This window comes from Equus asinus, chromosome 14 (genome assembly GCF_041296235.1).
Source record: "Equus asinus isolate D_3611 breed Donkey chromosome 14, EquAss-T2T_v2, whole genome shotgun sequence".
Lineage (NCBI taxonomy): Eukaryota > Metazoa > Chordata > Mammalia > Perissodactyla > Equidae > Equus > Equus asinus.
This window is the reverse complement of record NC_091803.1, coordinates 49,096,506-49,114,525: the sequence shown is the minus strand read 5'-3', so window position 1 is coordinate 49,114,525 and position 18,020 is coordinate 49,096,506. Positions and strand designations below refer to the sequence as shown.

At 55.8% G+C, this 18,020-nt stretch overlaps 1 protein-coding gene and 1 long non-coding RNA gene across 2 annotated transcripts in view; one reads left to right on the top strand and one right to left on the bottom strand.

Annotated features, from left to right (window-relative positions):
• Window positions 1-272: 272 nt before the first annotated feature.
• The window catches only part of LMF1 (lipase maturation factor 1), a 116,814-nt gene continuing 99,066 nt past the window's right edge, over window positions 273-18,020 (bottom strand). The window contains exon 12 of the transcript XR_011494398.1: window positions 273-2,743. The gene's annotated coding sequence lies outside the window, so the exon portion shown is untranslated. The remainder of the gene's footprint in view (window positions 2,744-18,020) is intronic.
• Window positions 13,126-14,711, top strand: LOC139040235 (uncharacterized). Its single transcript, XR_011494401.1, has 3 exons — window positions 13,126-13,263; window positions 13,387-13,480; window positions 14,598-14,711. It is a non-coding gene; the product is annotated as an uncharacterized lncRNA (long non-coding RNA).

Below are 18,020 nucleotides of genomic sequence, written 5' to 3'. Positions count from 1 at the left end.
CCAGTTTCTCCCCGAGAGGTGGCCACCGTCCCGTTTCTTGCGAGTCCTGGGATACTGTGTGTGTGTGGGTGTGCGCACAGGGCCCCTTGCACACTCGTGCACTCTCGCCACACACCTGTTCTGCACCTTTATTTCAACAGCGCACCTTGGGGACAGTTCCACATTGGTGCCTCTCGAGCAGCCACCATGGGAAGTGCGTCCGGAGCTGGCGGTGGAGGCCCACCGGGCAGGGGCCCCGCGGTCCTTCAGAGAAGCTCCAGGTCACAGCTGTGGGCGTTCGTAATTCCATTCTGTAAACTTTTATTTTGAAAGGATCTCACATTTTGAGAAAAGCTGCAAAAACAGGACAACAGATCCCAGATTCCTTCCTCCCAGGTCGCCCGGTTGTCAGCATTGTGCCCTGTGGCTTTACCCTTCTCAGGGTCACGTGGCAGAATGCCGCCCTCACTTTCACCCCGAAGATTCAGGCTGTCTCCTGGACACAGGGCGTCTCCTCCAACCCGGTCCCACCGTGAGACCCGGACATTGATGCTGACACGATGCTACGTGTTCTCTAATCACAGCTTGTGTTCAGATTCCTTAATTGTCCCAGTAATGACTTTTGCACACTTCTCGGTAGCTTCATTCCTGAGTGTTTGCTTGGTTTCCCTCCCACCCCATCCTCAGCGGTTACTCTGTGTGGACACGAGGCTCTGGGCCTCTGTGTTAAGTTTGTGCCTTTTGGACTCACTTATTGTCTGACTCCGTTTTTCCTGTTGATGCCCTTCCTCCCATGCAGCGGTCACGTGCGGCCGCATGAGTCTCCGTGTGACAAAACAGGACGAGGAGATGAAACCGGTCCTGGGTCACGTTGGCCCCACATCGACGCTCAGCAGCCGCGTGTGGCTCGTGGGTCCTGCATTGGGCGCTGAGGGTCCGGAACATTCTGTCATCCCAGAGGGTCAGCTGGTGGCACGGCTCTGGGTTTTCATGGTCGCAGCCTCTGTGAGCAGAGACAGGCCCCGAGGGTCCGCTGCTGTCTCTCGTCTGATCGCAGGGGCTGGGGATGCGATGAGCGGCGCAGCGGCTGCTCCCCCGGGAGGCGGCGGGTGAGGAGGCCTGTGGGTTGTATTATGTTAGGAGAACATCTCTCAATTCTTAGTTTCCTTACCGTTTCTACTTTCATCAGGCAGGGCATTCGGTTGTCAGGGCCTCTTTTTCAACTGCATTCCCAACTCATCCGAGAGCTGTTTAAATTGAGGAGCATCCTCCGCGTGGCGCTCTTTCCGGCCTGTGTCCTGACGTCGTCAGTGGTCGGTGATTTTCACCGCGCTGTGACCGGCTTTGTGATGTTTCCAGCTCGTGGACCGCGGACTCTTCCTTGGCAGCTGTGTTAGGTTTCTGCGTCTGTGTAACGAAGGACGACCTGGCGGCCTAAACCACACCTGTTAGTATCAGCTCTGCGCTCAGCAGCCCAGGCCCAGCGCAGTTCAGCGTCCCGGCCGCGTCTCCTGGAACCCGGTCTCCACCAGCTCGTTCAGCCAGGATTCGGGGTGGAGCTCAGTTCCTGCGGCTGCGGGGGAGGCCCCGGTTTCTGCTGGCTGTCGCTGCAGCCCCGCAGGCCTCACTGTGCAGCTTCTCACAACGCTCGTCATGCAGAGCAGGAGGGCTGCAGCGCCGGTGGGCCGCCTCAAGTCTTACGGGGTGGTAATCGCGGGAGTCCCATCACCATTGCTGTGTGGTGTGGCAGGCCCACCCACGGGCCCGGTGATTGTCAGCAGCAGGCGGGGATGCAGCCCTCCGTGGGCCTGTGGCGACTGGACACGTGTGTGTAGAAGTTTCCTCTCATAACAGCTAGTTGCTGGATCCGCCTGCTCCTGATGCCCATCCTGACCACGTGGGTGTGGGTGGGAGGGAGCGGCAGCAGTGACATGGAGGTGGGTGGCGGGGGTCCTGGTCAGCCACGTGGAGGTGGGGAGGGGAGGAGGAGGCTGGAGTCTGAGGGCCACAGATGGTGTTGTCTGCCCAGAATGGTCTGGTCCTGCGGAACTTCTGGTCCCGGCTGGGAGGGCCCCGCTCTGGGGAGCCTTCCCTGACCACCAGACAGGTCAGGCTTTGTCCAGCGCTCCACTCGCCTCCACTGCACCACCCGGGATTGTGTGGCGGTTCCTGTGCTGCTCAGTGCCCTCTTCCCTCCCTGTCATGCCCCTCGGTCTCCTTTGCCAGCTGCCCCGTCCCCACTCCCAGCCCCCGGTCACCTCATGCTCATGTCCAGGGGCCACCCCTGGTCTCAGTTGGACTCAACTGGACGTGGCCAGTTGGAAGCCGTGTTCCGTCCAGGGGTACCTGGCAGTGTCTGGGACCCGGCTGTGCAGGGGGAAGCTCTGAGTGGGGCCCGGGGAAGGCGTGCTTCTGTCCAGAAGGTTGCTGCTGTGGACGTTGAGTGGACCCGGCGTCTGCAGGAGCCGCATTGGGGAGGGCCCCAGGCTTGGTCACCAGAGGACCCCCAGGTGGAGGGGGTTCACCCCTGGGGATGCCTGCAGGGCCCACCCGTCTTTCTGACGCTCCCCCAGGTGGGCCAGCATCGGCCCCTCCGCAGTGGTGGCCGCATACCAGCTGTCGGGCTGACGCCTGTCACCTTCCCATTTTGGAGGCGTCTCGATGGGTCAGAGGCCACAGAGACACAGCCCCGTGGCTTCGAGTGGCGCTGGCCCTGGAGGGGCTCCGCTGAGTCCTCGCCGCAGACACTTGGGACGACTTCAGCCTGGAGAGAAGATGCTCGAGTCACAATCGGGAAACTTGGAGCCAGGAGCCCAGGTGGGTCCCTTCCTCCGTGTGTGAGGGAGACCAGGCCCCGCGCCCTCTGACTCTCCCTGTGCTCCCCTTTGTCTTCCTCACTGCGAAAGCCAAGTTCTCCTGGCAGGTGCAGGCGGCATTCCCACCTGGGCAGGGATGTTGGGGAGATAACGTCGGTGCCCCCTCCCCTGAGCTCTCTGCCCCCAGGACCCGTGGTTCCTGCTCCCCGTCACCCCGAGGACCAGGGCTGACCTGCTCCAGCTCACGGTGGGGCTGCCCCCAGACTCGGCACAAGTGCATGCCGCCCCCTCCGCGTACCCGGGGGCTCCGGTGCCAGGGTCAGGTGCAACCCCTCCACGTGTCTGGAGCTTTCCAAACCTCCACCCTGCACAGCAAAAACAGTTGGGAAGACACTAGAAATAAGGAGATGAATAGATATATTCAAGCGAGGCCCAGGTCGAAGGGGTGAGTCTGCAGGTGTGAGGCGCATGGCTGGTTTCTGGGAGCGACAGCTAGAAGGGGACATGCCACCTGTGCGGTATGCCCTGTCCTTAGGGCCGGTGTCTTAAGCATCTCTGACAAGACGACAGCAGCTCAGACTGAGCCAGACCCACGCAGCAGGTTACTGTGGGGCTGGGGCAAGATGGATGCCGGGGGGAGGGGGGGCGGGGGCTGTCCTTGGGGATTTGAACGCGCCCCTCTAAGATGTTGACAGCCAAGTACAACAAAAATAAGCAAAGATACAGAAAATTAGGGTGCCTTTGTTAATAAACTGGATTCTGTTTATGAATTTATAGTTGAGATATACGCACAGCATTATTTCATAGGCTGCTGTTCCAGGGACTCAGCGATGTGGGTTCACATCAGAAAGTCGGTCATTTGTTTTTGGGCTAATGCGGATACAGCATCTGCTCACTTTCAAAGCCAGTTTACAATGACAGTCCTGAGGAGACAGGAGTGGCGGGTCATTTCTGTAACTGCGAGGAGGGCGTGCACCAGAAATGCGCATCTGGCACGTGTGTGACGGGGGCAGCGGGGACAAGGAGCAGGCCGCTGCCCACCCACAGAGTCAACAGGGCTTCAGGGGCAGGGTGGATACCACAGGCCCACAAACTAGATGACAAATTCCCAGAGAGACATTGAGGACAAACCGAGTCAAGAAGGAGCAGGCATCACCCTGATACCAAAACCAGACAAGAACAACAACAAAAAAAGAAAAGTACAGGCCAATATCACTGATGAACATTGATACAAAAATCCTCAACAAGATACTAGCAAATCGAATACAGCAATACATTAAAAAGATCACACGTCATGATCATGGGGATTCATTCCAGGGATGCAGGGATGGGTCAACATCTGCAAATCAATCAATGTGATACACCACATTAACAAAATGAAGAATGAAAACCGCACGATCATCTCAATAGATGCAGAGAAAGCATTTGACAAGATCCAACATCCATTTATGATAAAAACTCTGAATAAAATGGGGATAGAAGGAAAATACCTCAACATCATAAAGGCCATGTATGACAAACCCACAGCCAACATCATACTCAATGGGGAAAAACTGAGCGCCACCCCTCTGAGAACAGGAACCAGAAAAGGGTGCCCAATTTTACCACTCTTCTTTAACATAGTACTGGAGGTATTGGCTGGAGCAATCAGGCAAGAAAAAGAAAAAATGGATCCAAATTGGAAAGGAAGAAGTGAAACTCTAACTATTTGCAGATGACATGATTTTGTATATAGAAAACCCTAAAGAATCCACCAAAAAACTATTAGAAATAATAAATGAATATGGTAAAGTTGCAGGATACAAAATCAACATACAAAAATCAGTTGCATTTCTCTAGACTAACAATGAAGTAGCAGAAAAATTAAGAATACAACCCCATTTACAATCGCAACAAAACGAATGAAATGCCTAGGAATAAACTTAACCAAAGAGGTGAAAGACCTGTGCACTGAAAACTGTCAAACCTTGTTGGAAGAAACAGAAGACACAAAGAAATGGAAAGATATTCCGTGCTCGTGGATTGGAATAATTAATATAGTTAAAATGTCCATACTTCCTAAAGCAATCTACAGATTCAATGCAAACCCTATCAAAGGTCCAACAACATTTTTCACAGAAATAGAACAAGGAATCCTAAAATTGATATGGAACAACAAAAGACCCCAATTAGCCAAAGCAATCCTGAGAAAAAAGAACAAAGCTGGAGGCATCACGCTCCCTGACTTCAAAATATACTACAAAGCCGTAGTAACCAAAACAGCATGGTATTGGCACAAAAACAGACACACAGATCAATGGAACAGAATCGAGAGCCCAGAAATAAACCCACACATCTATGGACAACTAATTTTCAACAAAAGAGCCAAGAACATACAATGGAGAAAGGAAAGTCTCTTCAATAAATGGTATTGGGAAAACTGGACAGCCACATGCAAGAGAATGAAAGTAGACCATTATCTTGTACCCTACACAAAAATCAACTCAAAATGGATTAAAGACTTGAATGTAAGACCTGAAACCATAAAACTCCTAGAAGAAACTATAGGCTGTACGCTCTTTGACATCAGTCTTAGCAGTATCTTTTTCGAATACTGTGTCTACTCAGGCGAGAGAGACAAACGAAAAAATAAACAAATGGGCCTACATCACACTGAAAAGCTTCTGCAAGGCAAAGGAAACCAGGAACAAAACGAAAAGACAACCCACCAACCAATGTGGAGAGAAGGGAACTCTCAGACACTGCTGGTGGGAGTGCAACCTGGCGCAGCCACTACGGAAATCTCACTAGGGAGATTCCTCAGAAAATTAAGAATAGAAATACCATCTGATCCAGCTATCCCACTGCTGGGTATTTATCCAGAGAACATGAAAACACAAATGCACAGAGATACATGCACCCCTGTGTTCATCGCAGCATCATTCACAATAGCCAAGACTTGGAGCAACCTAGGTGCCCATCAAGGGAGGAATAGATAAGATGTGGTATATACACGATGGAATACTACTCAGTCATAACAAATGATGAAATCTGGCCATTTGTGACAATGTGGATGGACCTTGAGAGTATTATGCTAAGTGAAATAAGTCAGAGGAAGAAAGTCAAATACTGTATGAGCCCACTCATAAATAAAAAATAGCAACCAAACACACACATAGAGACAGATTGGATTGGTGGTTACCAGAGGGGAGGGGGGAGGGGGGAGGGGAACGGGGTGACTAGGCACCTGTCTGTGGTGACGGATGGTAATTAGTCTTTGGAGGTGAACATGATGTAATCTACACAGGAATTGAAATATAACGATGTACACCCAAAATTTATATAATGTTATAAACCACTGCTACTGCAATAAAAAAAAAAAATCAAACTTAAAAATAAAAAAGAACAATCTGCATAGACCTGTGAGAAACAGATTAAATCAGTAGTTTACAACCTCCCTGCAGAGGATGGCCCCGGCCCAGGCTGCTTCACTGTGTCTCCTGGACCTTGGAAGAAGGTCGGCCATACGCTGGGGGTCCGGCTCCTTGGGCCCGGCTGGAGGATGGTGGCCCTGGGCCCAGCTCTGTCCTTGGGTACTGCCCGTAGTGCTGGACGGTGGCCCCTGGTGAGGTCAAAGCCCTTCCTGGGGGGCCGGCTTGGGGGCCGCCCTGTGGCCGCGGCATAGGCCTTGTCAAGGTCTCACCTTTCAGCAGGACAAGATGACCACGAAATGTCAGGACATCGATGGACTAACGCGTGACGTGCGGGGGGGCAGCCTGGCCCAGCCCCTCCAGCCGTAAATCCGCCGTCAAGTGGGGCCTGGGGATCCAGCGCCAGCCCTCACCTCCAGCTGTCACTGATGACGGCCCCCATAAACTGTGCCAACATGGGGACGCCCCTCTTGGGTCCCCAGGCTGAGAGCTGCCGCGAGGGTGGTAGAGAGACCAGTTCTGACCGGGCTGAGCCTGGGCCTGGGGGAGACGCTTCGGGGGCCATGGCCCCGTCACACCCGGCCTCTGAAGACCCCAGGGGCTTGGGGTCACCTGCAGGCCCCACCTGGGCCTGACCACAGCTCAGTCCTGGTGATAGGGCCGCAGGGGCTGCTCCTGGGCTGCGGCCCTGCCCTGGGCAGAGGTGGCCCTTGTGACGCTCTGTCTGGGACCCGGCGGTGGTGGCCACTGGGGGTGATGGCCGTCCTGCCTTCTCTGGACTGTCTGCCTCTGCCCGCCCCTGCCCCAGCTCCTTGGAACAGAGGCGTCAGCTCCCAGCCACGCCGCAGATGCCTGGACACATGCCGGGCGTGGAAAGCCAGCCAGGTGGGTGCCTGGCTGCACATCTGGGACCCTCAGGAGGGAACCCACCACTGGGGTGGCCTTTCAGGGTGACCCTGTGGTGCAGAGAGAGAGGGTGGAAGGAAGGGTCAGAGGTCACAGTCCCTTCCCCTCTGAGCGTGTGAGCACATCGTGTGGGTGGTCCTGGAAGGGGCGTAAAGGGGGAGCAATGTGGGGCATTGGTCTGAGGGTGCACCCTCGGGGTCACCGGGCTGTGTGCAAATGTGCTGAGGCTGGGCGGTGCCTCCATGTGGGCAGGCCGGGCACAGCAGGTAGCCGAGACCCCCACCTCGTGGAGCCAGGTTGTGGTGGGTTGAATGGTGGCCCCCAAGTATATGTCCCCCAGAACCTGTGAACGTGACCTTGTTTGGAAATAGGGCCTTTGCAGGTGTAATTAAGTTGGATGAAGGGTGGAGCTGCGGAATGAGGACTCTGAGGGCTTTAGAGGTCATCTTGGCCGTGCCCTCCCATAGAGATGAGGAGACTGAGGTCCACAGAGGACCAGAGACACGTGTCAGTCCCCTATGCTCCTGTTCTATTTGCTCCTTAAGACAATCAAGGTGCGACTGATGTCACGAAACGCACGTGTGTGAAGCTACAATTTGTGGGTTTTGACAAATGATCCACCTGTAACTCACCCCTCGGTCCCATCTCCCCAGGAAGCCCCTCCTGTCCCTTCGGTCGGCCCTCCAGAGGGAGTGCTGTTCTCATTCTGCATGTGAACGGAGTCAGTCCCTGGCCTCTTTCGTTTGGTTTTGTTCACTCAGTGCTGTGCCCCTGGGCTTCATCATGGTTGCTTTTATTCCCTTTTCTTGCCTTATTGCTCTGGCGAGGACGTCAGCAGGATGCCAAACAGAAGTGGTGAGACAGGTGTCCCCCTCTTGTCCCCTATCTCACGTTTGTTGATGCCCTTTTTCAGGGCGAGGACGTTCTCTTCCTAACTTGCTGAGGGTTTTTTTTAAATTGTGAATAGATGCTGAATTTTGCCTGATGTTTTTTCTGCACCTGTTGGTACGATCGTATGAATTTTCTTATTTAGCCTTTTAATTGATCTTCAGGTTCTGAGCCGGCCGTGCACTCCTGGGGGAGCCCCGGGGGCCACGGTGTGGACTGTTTGTATGAACCGTGGGTGCATCCGCTCAGGTTCTGTTGAGGATTTTTCTGTCAATGTTCATGAGGGAGGCTGGTCCGCAGTTTTCTCTTCTTTCTCTTTCCTGGTTTGGGTCTCGGGCTGATGCCGGCCTGACGAAGTGAACTGGGGGGTGTTCCCCCTTTCCTACTTTCTGGAGGAGACGGGGTAGAATTAATGTTCTTTCTTTTTAAAACGTTTGGTAGAATTCACCAGTAAAACCTCCTGGGCCTGGCCATTTTTCTTCCACAGTTTTAACTGCAAACTCAACATCTCTAATAGTTATAAGACTATCAGCATCTATTCCATTTTGGGTGAGTTTGGTTGGTTTTGGGTTTGAGGAATTGCTCCATTTCATCTAAGTTATCAAAGGAGGGCATTTCTGCTTCTGACTCTGGTGTGTCCAGTGCAGCCGGAGGCCCAGGATGGTCCTGGCGAGGCTGGGAGGGCAGCTGCACCCCCAGGGCGGACTGGAGCAGTCAGAGGAAGCCAGGGAGATGAGCCGGCCCCGTGACACCCACACCACGGTGGGCTGGTGGGTGTGCAAGTGTCCTGGGGTGTCCATAACAAGTCACCACAAACTGGGCATCTTCAAACAACAGAAACTCACCCTCTCACAGTCTGGAGGCCAGAAGTCTGAGGTCGAGGTGTGGCAGGGCCGTGCTCGCTCGGGACTTGAGGGGAGGTGCCTTCCCTGTCCCAGCTTCTGGGGCTCCAGGTGCCCCTTGGGTTGTGGCCACGTCGCTCCCATCTCTGCCTCCGTCGTCACGTGGCTTCTTCTCTGTGTCTGTTCTCTCCTCTTCTCTCTCTTATTAGGACCTTGTCAGTAGGTTAAGAGCCTCACCTGCTAAGCCAGCATGACCTCATCTCCAGATGCTAATTACAACCATAAAGACCCTTTTTCCAAATTAGGTCCCGTCTGCGGGTTCTGGGGTTGGAGTGTGGATGCCTCTCTCAGGGTCGATTCCTGAGCCGCCATGAGAGGTCTCTGGCAGCTGCCTCCCCTGCTGCCCGGCCCGCGGGCTGCTCTCTGGCCTGGCCCAGGTGCCGGCTGAGCACGGGGTACCCTTTGCGGCCTGGATCTGGACCCACAGGCCCTGAGAAGGCGAAGTGGGCAGCTCTCCGAGGCTGCGGGGCGGCCGGCCGGTTCTCGGGACAGGGCCGGGGTGGCATGTCCAGGCAGGCAAGTCGTGCCTCAGTGTCCGGCTCTGATCTGTGAGGTGGGCGCGGTTCCTGCCCCCCAGGCTGCGAGGCCAGCCCGGTCCTGCTTGAGCAGCGGTGCCCTGTCGACGGGCTCTTGCTTCCCTTACTTCTGCCGCAGGGCCTGGGTCCGGTGCTCCCATCTTGGGCAGGACCTGTGGGCACCCCAAGTCCAGGCCGGGGCCCAGGGTGTGCCCCGCCAGCCTGTGCCACCCCACAGGCCTGTCCCGGAATTCCGGGCCCTGGGGGCACTTTGTTCTCCCAGAGTGGAGTCGGCTCCTACCATCGGCACAGCTGTGCTGCCTGAGCCCCGATGGGGGCCGGCCAGCTGTCCCCACCCTGGCGTCCTCTCACCAAGGGTTTGAGCCTTACCCACGGGCCGCTCACTCCGCAGTCCGGCTGGAGGGGTACATGCAGGTTTCCTGGCTCTCCAGCCAGCCGGCCCCGGGGCAGACGAGTCCTTTAGATCTCGTTCCCGAGGGGAGCAGCCCTTGGACCGGAGCCAGAGCCCGGCCACGGAAAGGCAGGTCCCACCAGGTCTGGGGACCCTGTGTATTCCTTTGTGGAGGCAGAGAAGGTGCCCTGGGGTCTCCTCCTCTTCCAGCAGCTCTGCCCCCTGACACTCAGGCTGGGGGAGCTGACCAGGAAGGCACAGAGCCCCTCCAGGGTGCCCTTGCGGGCCCTGGGACGTGAGAAGGGAAACTGAAGTGATGCATCTCAGGGGTCAGCTGGCAGAGCTGCCGCCTCCACCTGGAGGCCCTCCTGGCTTTGCTGTGGTTCCCCGCCGCAGCATCACTCGGATGATAGCAGGGAGCTCCCCTTGGTCACTGTGTCCTGCCAGCCAAGACCCCGTGACACCAGTGAGTGTGGAACGAGCCGGCAGGCTGCACACAGTGGGGGCTGTGCGGGGCCTTGAGCTTGTCCTGGGCTCATTGCCACCCCGGCTGCCCTGGGTGGGCTGGTGAGGGCAGCCCCAGATGGGCCTAGGGGCTCCCGTAGGACTTGCCACTGTTGTGGGCAGGGTTCTGGGGGACCTCTAGCTGGCCCGTGCCCTTCAGGGGCTGTCCTGGCTCCTGGGAGGGGCTGGTGGGCTGGGCGCTGCTGGGCATCGTGGGGGAGGGTGCGGGGTGGGTGCATGAGCCCGCAGTGTGGGCACCGGGGTTCCTCGGAGGAGAGTCCTCCTGGTGTCCCCACCCGCAGGAGAAGGGCAGTGGCCTGGGGCTGGGCTCCTGCCTGGAGGGGGTCGAGTGGGCACGCGCCCTCGGCAGCAGGCTCTGTGTGGCTGTGCCACCTCCCGGGATGAGGACGGCCCCCACGGCGAGCCTACGAGGGGTCAGGTGTTGGGGACGCTCCTATTTCCAAATATCTGGCCGTTGACATGATTTATGAAACTGTGGTGTTAGTGTGAAATGTCGCGTGCACGGCTGCTCACTAGGATGAGTGCTGTGTGTCCTGGCCCGTGTGCCCTGGTCGTGCCTGTGTTCACATCTGTGCATGTGTGTGCACACGTGTGTGAGCAGGGCTCACACCACCGGCTCCGAGGCGGGCCATCTTGGTGCCCTCTCTGCTCGCCCCTCAGGTTCTCTCCTGGGAGTGGGGTCTCTCCTCCCCGGGAACTCCGTGGACAGGAGGCCAGCCCGCGGCCCCTGGTCTGAGACTCCAGACCCCAAACTCGCGGAACCAGAGGCTTTCTCAGACATCCGGCGAGAATCCGCGGCTGCTCCACCCGCCTCGCCCGGCCGGCTCTCCCAGGTCCCTGCGGAACCCCCGAGTGCTCATGTCGACAACGGGGCTGCCTGGGCCCTGCCGGCCGGTGCCTGATGCCCTCTAAACCCCCAAACACACTGGGACCAGGTGACCTGTGCCCTCCGGCCCTCACGGGTGGGCCCCCAGCACCCAGGGGAGGGGAGGGACACGGGTGGCCGGGCAGGTCCCCGCGGCCGGCGTGACTGGGCTCCCTGGGCGGAGTGCAGCCTCTTGGTCGGTGTCCCCTTGGGCACGGCAGAGCCTGTCCTTCTGGTCCCCTGGTGCCTCCTGGTCTGGACCTGCTAGTGATGCAAAGTGGGTGCCGCCCAGGCCCCTCCTCTTTAGAGGCCCAGCCTGGCCCCGGGCTGCAGGCCTGGTGGTGCCCCCAGGGAGGAACGTGAGGATGAAGTCTGAGGAGGGGTGGCTTTCCTTCCTCTGGACCTGCCCTCGGGTGGGCCAGGCAGCAAGGCACTGGGGCCTGGGACCCTCCTCAGGCTGAGGCCGAGGAGCCTAGTGAATGCCCAGCGCGCCCCCCCACCCCCCATGCAGGGACTCGTTACACCAGTAATTCGTGTGTATTGAGGGCTCTATTTCCCTGGATGGGGGCGAGGGGTCCTGGGGGGCTCCCGCTGGGCATGAAGGGCTCTGAGGAGGCCCAGGACTCCCAGGGGCAAGTGGAGGCCAAGGGCCCAGATGGTGCCTGGGACGTTGCATGAGCTGACAGGGGTGAGGCCGGTCCTCAGGGAACCATCGGCCTCATGGCCCTGCAGCCCCGCCCCTCTCAGGCCACCTGCCCCCCAGGTCAGTGAGGAGGGGGCGTGGGGGCCACCCTGGCCACAGGCTCCGCACGGCCAGATCTGGGTACGCGAGGCTCTCCTGGGTCCAGAGTCGCTGCCACTGCTCCTGGGGGGCGTGGGGGTCTCCCGGGGCCGCCGAAATGCAGGGCCACAGCCGGGGGCTTAGAACCACAGGCGTCTGTCCTCTCACCGAGGGCTGAGATCCAGGTGCCGCACGGCGTGCCACTCTGAGGCCCAGGGGAGGGTCCTTCCCGCCTCTTCCAGCTCCTGGGGTCCTGGGCTCGTGGCCGCATGACCCCAACCTCTGCCTCCCTTGTCACATGGCCTCCTCTCTGTGTCTCATTATAAGGACACCAGACGTTGGATGTACAGCTGCCCTAACGCAGCAAGACCCCCCTCCTAACTCAGTACACCTGCACAGACCCTGCCTCCAAAGGCCGTGTTCTGAGGTTCTGGTGGATGTGAATTTGCGGGGACACTGTTCCAACCCAGGGTGGCTGGCCCACAGGCCCTCTCTCGTGGAGCTGATGCCCCGTGAGGGGACCGAGGCAGCAGGAAACACCAGGACCAGCGACACCTGCTGAGACGTGCAGAGGAGGGACGCGTTGGGGTGGCCGAGGAGCCGCCCGAGGGGCTGTGGTCGACGACGGGAGCTTTCTGCACAGGGGGCTGATTAGTTGACGAGAACCACCGGTCCTCCCCAGAGTGGCTGGCCAGCGGGGGCTCGGGGGAGAGTGGGGATCTGCTGAGGGCTGTGCAGCTGTCCAGGGGGACGACAGTGACAGGGCGTGTCCCCCAGGTCGGGGCATGAGCTCTGGACGTGCCATCCACTTCCGCTGGAGGGGGCAGTGGGAGGGCAGGGTGGACGAGGTGCCCGGCGACGACAGACAGACGGAGGGACGGAGCCCAGCCCGGCGGCCCGCTCAGCGCCAGCCGCGCAGCTGCACGGCGGCCACAATGGACTGAGGGGCATTGATGGGGACACAGTTGGCCCCTGATAACTGGCTAGTGGCGCTTCATATTTTTTTCACCCAGAAGAATTGTGTGTGTGTGAAGCGAGAGGAGGGATGAAGGCCACTTGATGAGGGGCCTTGAGCCCGCCCCTTAAAGGACAAGGCGTGTTTTTTTCCGTTTTTTTCCTGTGGCTCAGACAGCTGGCTCCTTAAATATTAATCGGGGGTCATTGAGATGCAAATGCGTGCCCACCACAGAAAGGCCCAGCTGCAGGGCTGGCGCTGAATGCCCTCGCGCCCAGGTGCAGCCGCCAGAGCCAGCGCGGGGACGAGGTGACGCGGCGGCCCTCCCTGAGGACAGATGGAACCCTCCACCCTTGGCGGGAGGAAAGGAGAGGCTGGAGGCGTCTTGTTGGCTTTCCTGGCGTCTGGCCTTAAAGCAAGGTGTCCTTGCAGGTGGACGCGGCTGCGAGCGGGGTGGCGCCAGCTCTTCTGTCGCGGGAGGGTTTGCGAAGCGGCTGGCGGCCCTCGGGGCTCAGACGTTGACCAGGTAGATTCACTTGCAGGGGGAGCAAACCGTTGACCTGCCAGGACGCCTGAACGAGTGGGGGGCGACGGCAGCTACCTGAGCTGCCCCCTGTGCCGGAGTGGGTCCGACGGTGGCCTGGAAACCGAGGGAACAGAAGACACTTCCCAAGAGTGGAATGGGGCAGGGGTGTGGGGAGACTGGAACAGCAAAGGAAAAGCGCAGGACGGACGGACGGACACACACACACACACACACGCGCGTGCGAAGGGAGGAAGAAACGCCCGAGAGCCACATGGCGCACAGAGTCTGTCTTACACTTTCGTACGTGTGTCACTCTGTGCTCTCTGTGACGAGCACACTGGGGACAAAACAGGATCTCACGCGCCCCAAGAAGGCAGGTTTTCTAACATTTTAATCGTGAATTGGAACACACACAGAGGTTCATGAAACGTGTGAGCTCAGAATGTTCACAAACGGAAGGCTGGGTAACTGCCACCCGCCAAGAACTTGAACATCGCCGCCCCCGTGTGCCTGCAGCATAACACGGCCCTGACTTTAGCACACAGCACGCCCTGCGTGTCTGCTGCAGCTGAGATTACGCAGCACACACTCGGGGTCTCGCCCCTCACACAGCAGGATGTCTGATGGTAACCCCCACCTTGCATGTGGTTGTGGACTGTCCATCTCTTTGCTGTAACTATTGTGTGGGTGCACGACACTCATTCGTCCATCCTACTCTTTTTTTTGGTGAGGAAGATTGGCCCTGAGCTACTATCTGTTGTCAATCTTGCTCTATTTTGTATGTGGGACAAGAGTCGGTTGTAATTTCCATAAAATAAAATGCACCTATTTTAAGTGCACAGCTTGATGGGTTTTGACACGTGTGCACCGGGGTACCTACCACGAAACTAACATGTTGGACGTTTCCAGCCCCCAAATGTCCCTTTGTTCGCCTCCCCAGCCCGCCCAGGGAACCGCTGCCCTGACTCTGTCTCCAGTTGAGATCCTCTTCCCCCTGGCTTCCTGTGTAAACAGAATCACACGCAGTCTGTTCTTCCCTCTCCTTGTTCATTAACTCAGCATAATGCTTTCGAGGTTCAAACATGTGTGTCAATAATTCGATCTATTTATTGCTAAGGATTATTCACCGTGTGGATACAACGCAATGGGACCCTCCACTCTCCTGCTGACGGACTCCTGGGCTGCTTCCAGCGTTTTTGCTATTGTGAATAAATCCGCGGAAAACACTGCTCACAGGTCCCTGTGTTTTCGTTTCTCTTGGGTGGGAGCCTTGGAGAGGGACGGCTGAGCTGTGTGGCGGGCCGTGTTTCACGTCTTGCAGAGCGGCTGTGCCTCTGTGTCGCGACCGGGATGGGACGGGTGTCCCTCGCCCCCTGATTCTGAGAGTTTGTGTAGCTGGTGGTGTTTCTTCTTCAGTGTTGGGTAGGATCAGGCTGTCTCAGCCTGAAGTTGTCTTCAAGAGAAGGTTTTAAGTTACAAACTCAGTTTCTTTAATCGCTGACAGGCTATTCGCGCCCTCTCTTTCTTCCTGAGTCAGTTTAGTAACCTGCGTCTGTCGTGCGGTTTTTTCCTTTCATCTAGGACATCAGATCTATTAAAGTTGCTCAGAACATCGTCCTTTCAGTGTCTGTAGGATCTGTAGCGACGTCCCCTCTTTCCTTCCTGATATTGGGAATTTGTGTTTTCTCTCCTTTTTGCCTCATCATTGAGGCTAGAGGTTTATCCATTTTACCAATGTTTTCAGAGAACCAGGTTGGGTTTAATTGATTTTGTTCTCCAATGTCTTGGCCTGGAAGGGTCTCGTTTTATGCTGAGGTCTTTGTTCGGAGCCCCACGAGGTCAGGACGGGCGCACTGCTCTGCCTTTGAGCTTCTCTTCTTGTCTTGCACCAGATTGTTCCTTCTTTTTTGGGAGTTCAGATACAAGGTTTTTTAGTGTTTTCTCCAGCATTTCCACATGGGTGCAGCTGAAGTGCTTTTGCAGGCGACCGGCTCACTGTGGTGAGATTTTTAAAGGGACAATTCTAGCTCAGGAAAAAAATGAGCAATCCTAAGAGAGATGGGAGGCCTCAACCTGGATGCCCAGCACAAGAAGACAAGAAAAAGAGGCCTGGGAGCAGGAGGGGAAGAAACCACGCCGTCCGCTATTTGCACATAAACCATTGGGATTAAGAAACGTCAGCTTGTTTTGAGCAATGGGCCAATGATAGTAAGGCAGTTTCGAGAAGTAAGGGCTGAGACCACCAGGTACCAGGACTGAGTATGAAGCGGTAACAGTTCGGACCGAGTGGAACGCCTGGGCAGGCAGAGAGCCCAGCCGGGAGGCCAGGGCCAGCGGCTGCCACCTCGCCAGGCCGGTCCCGGTGGACTGAGGCGGCCGCACACCTGTAGGGAGGGGGGGCGTGACCCCAGCTCTGCCCTGAGGCCTTGCTGAGCAGGGAGCTGACCCCGGGAAAGGGCGAGGCAGGCAGCCTCTGCAGAGACCCAGCCGGGTGGCGGACGGCTCCAGAACCGCCACCATCACACAGCTCTGGCTGCCCTCTCATTGCTCGCCTTTTCCTCGGCTATTTGGCAGTTGCGTATCTGCCACCATCTTTCCTAGACCACCAGCTAAAAGAGAACTGGCGTGTGACGTGCGCTGCAGGCTGTGCACTCAGCAAGGAAGGGAGGAAGCACCGGATCTGCGTGGCCCTGGGCCCACGAGGTCTCGGCAGAGGGGGCCAGGGTCTGACACTGAGGAGGCTTTCTGGGGGGAGTTTATTTTAAAAAGTAGAGGCGAAACTGACAATAACATAAAATCAACCATTTAAAAGTGAACAAACAGTGGCATTTAGTACATCACAGCATTGTGGCATCATCACTTCTATCTCAAAGTATTTCATCACCTCAGAAGGAAACCTATGCCCGTTAGTGGTCACCCCCCAGCCTCCAGCAACCCCTGCTCTGCTTTCTGTCTCCCTGCACCTACCTATTCTAGATGTTTCACATCAACGGAATCACGTGAGAGGGGGTCCTTTGTGTCTGGCGTATTTCACTGAGCATACGTTTTCCAGGCTGACCCGTGTTGTAGCGTGTCAGTACTTTATTCCTTTTTATGGCTGAATAATATTCCACTGTGTGGATGGACCACATTTTGTTCTCCATGCACCTGGTGATGGACACCTGGGTTGTCTCCATCTTCTGGCTACTGCGAACCATGCTGCTGTGAGCATGGCGTACAAGGTTCTGTGTGAGTCTCCGTTTTCACTTCTCTTGGATAGATACCCAGAAGTGGAATTGCTGGATCATCTGGTAACTGATCCATGTTTAACTTCTTGAGGAACTTGCCAGACTGTTTTCCATAGCGGCTGAGCCATTTTGCATTCCCACCAGCAATGCATGAAGGTTGCAACTTTGCCCCCTTGCCAACACTTATTCTATTAAAAAAAAATTACAGTCACCCTACTGGTACCTCATTGTGGTTTTCCTGTGCCTTTTCCTAATGACCAAGGATGCCGAGCATCTTTCCACGGGCTTGTTGGCCACCGGTATGTCTTCCTTGGAGAACTGGCCCTTCAAGTCCTTTTGATTAGGGTGTTTGTTCTTTTCTGTTGTCTAGTATCCAGAATATATAAAGAATTCTTACAACTAGACTCTTATCATAAATGACATGCAAGTATTTTCTCCCATTCTGTGGATTGTCTTTTTACTTTCTTGATAATGTCCTTAGATGCAGAAGTTTTAAATTTTGATGCAGTCCAATTGATGTTTTTTCTTTTGTTGCTCTTGCTTATCTGAGTTCATTGCCAAATCCAAGGTCGTGAGGATTTAGCTACATTTTCTTTTACGAGTTTTAATAGTGGTAGCTCTTATGTTTAAGTCTTTCGTCCGTTTTAGTTTTTGTATATGGCTTGAGGTAAGGGCCCAACTTCATCCTCTAGCATTTAGATCCAGTTGTCCCAGCACCATTGTTGAAGAGACTGTCCTCTTCCCATTGAACGGTCTCGGAACCTTGTCAGTAGTCATTTGATGTAAGTGTGGGGGCTCATTCTGGGCTCCCCGTTCTGTTCCAGTCATCTACGTGTCTCTCCTCACGCCGGCACCACACTGTTCGGCTTACTGTAGCTTTGTAGTAAACTTTTAAATCAGGAAGTATGAGTCCTTCAACTTTCTTCTTCTTTTTCAAGATTGTTTTAGTTATTTGGGGCCCCTTGCAATTCCATGTGAATTTGAGGACTGGCTTTTCCATTTCTGCAAAAAGGCCATTGGAATTTTGAGAGAGATCTCACTGACTCTGTCCATCACTTTGGGTACTACTATCATCTTAACCATACTAAGTCATCCGATCCATGGACACGGGTGCCTTTCCATTTATCTACGTTGTCTTTGATTTCTTTCAGCCGTGTTTTCTAGTTTTCAGTGTCCAAGTCTTTCATCTCCGTGGTTAACTTTATTCCTAGGTATTTTACTCTTTTGGATGCTTATTGTAAGTGGAATTGTTTCCTTAGCTTCTTTTTCAGACTGTTCATCGTATGGAAACATACCTGACATTGTGTGCTGAC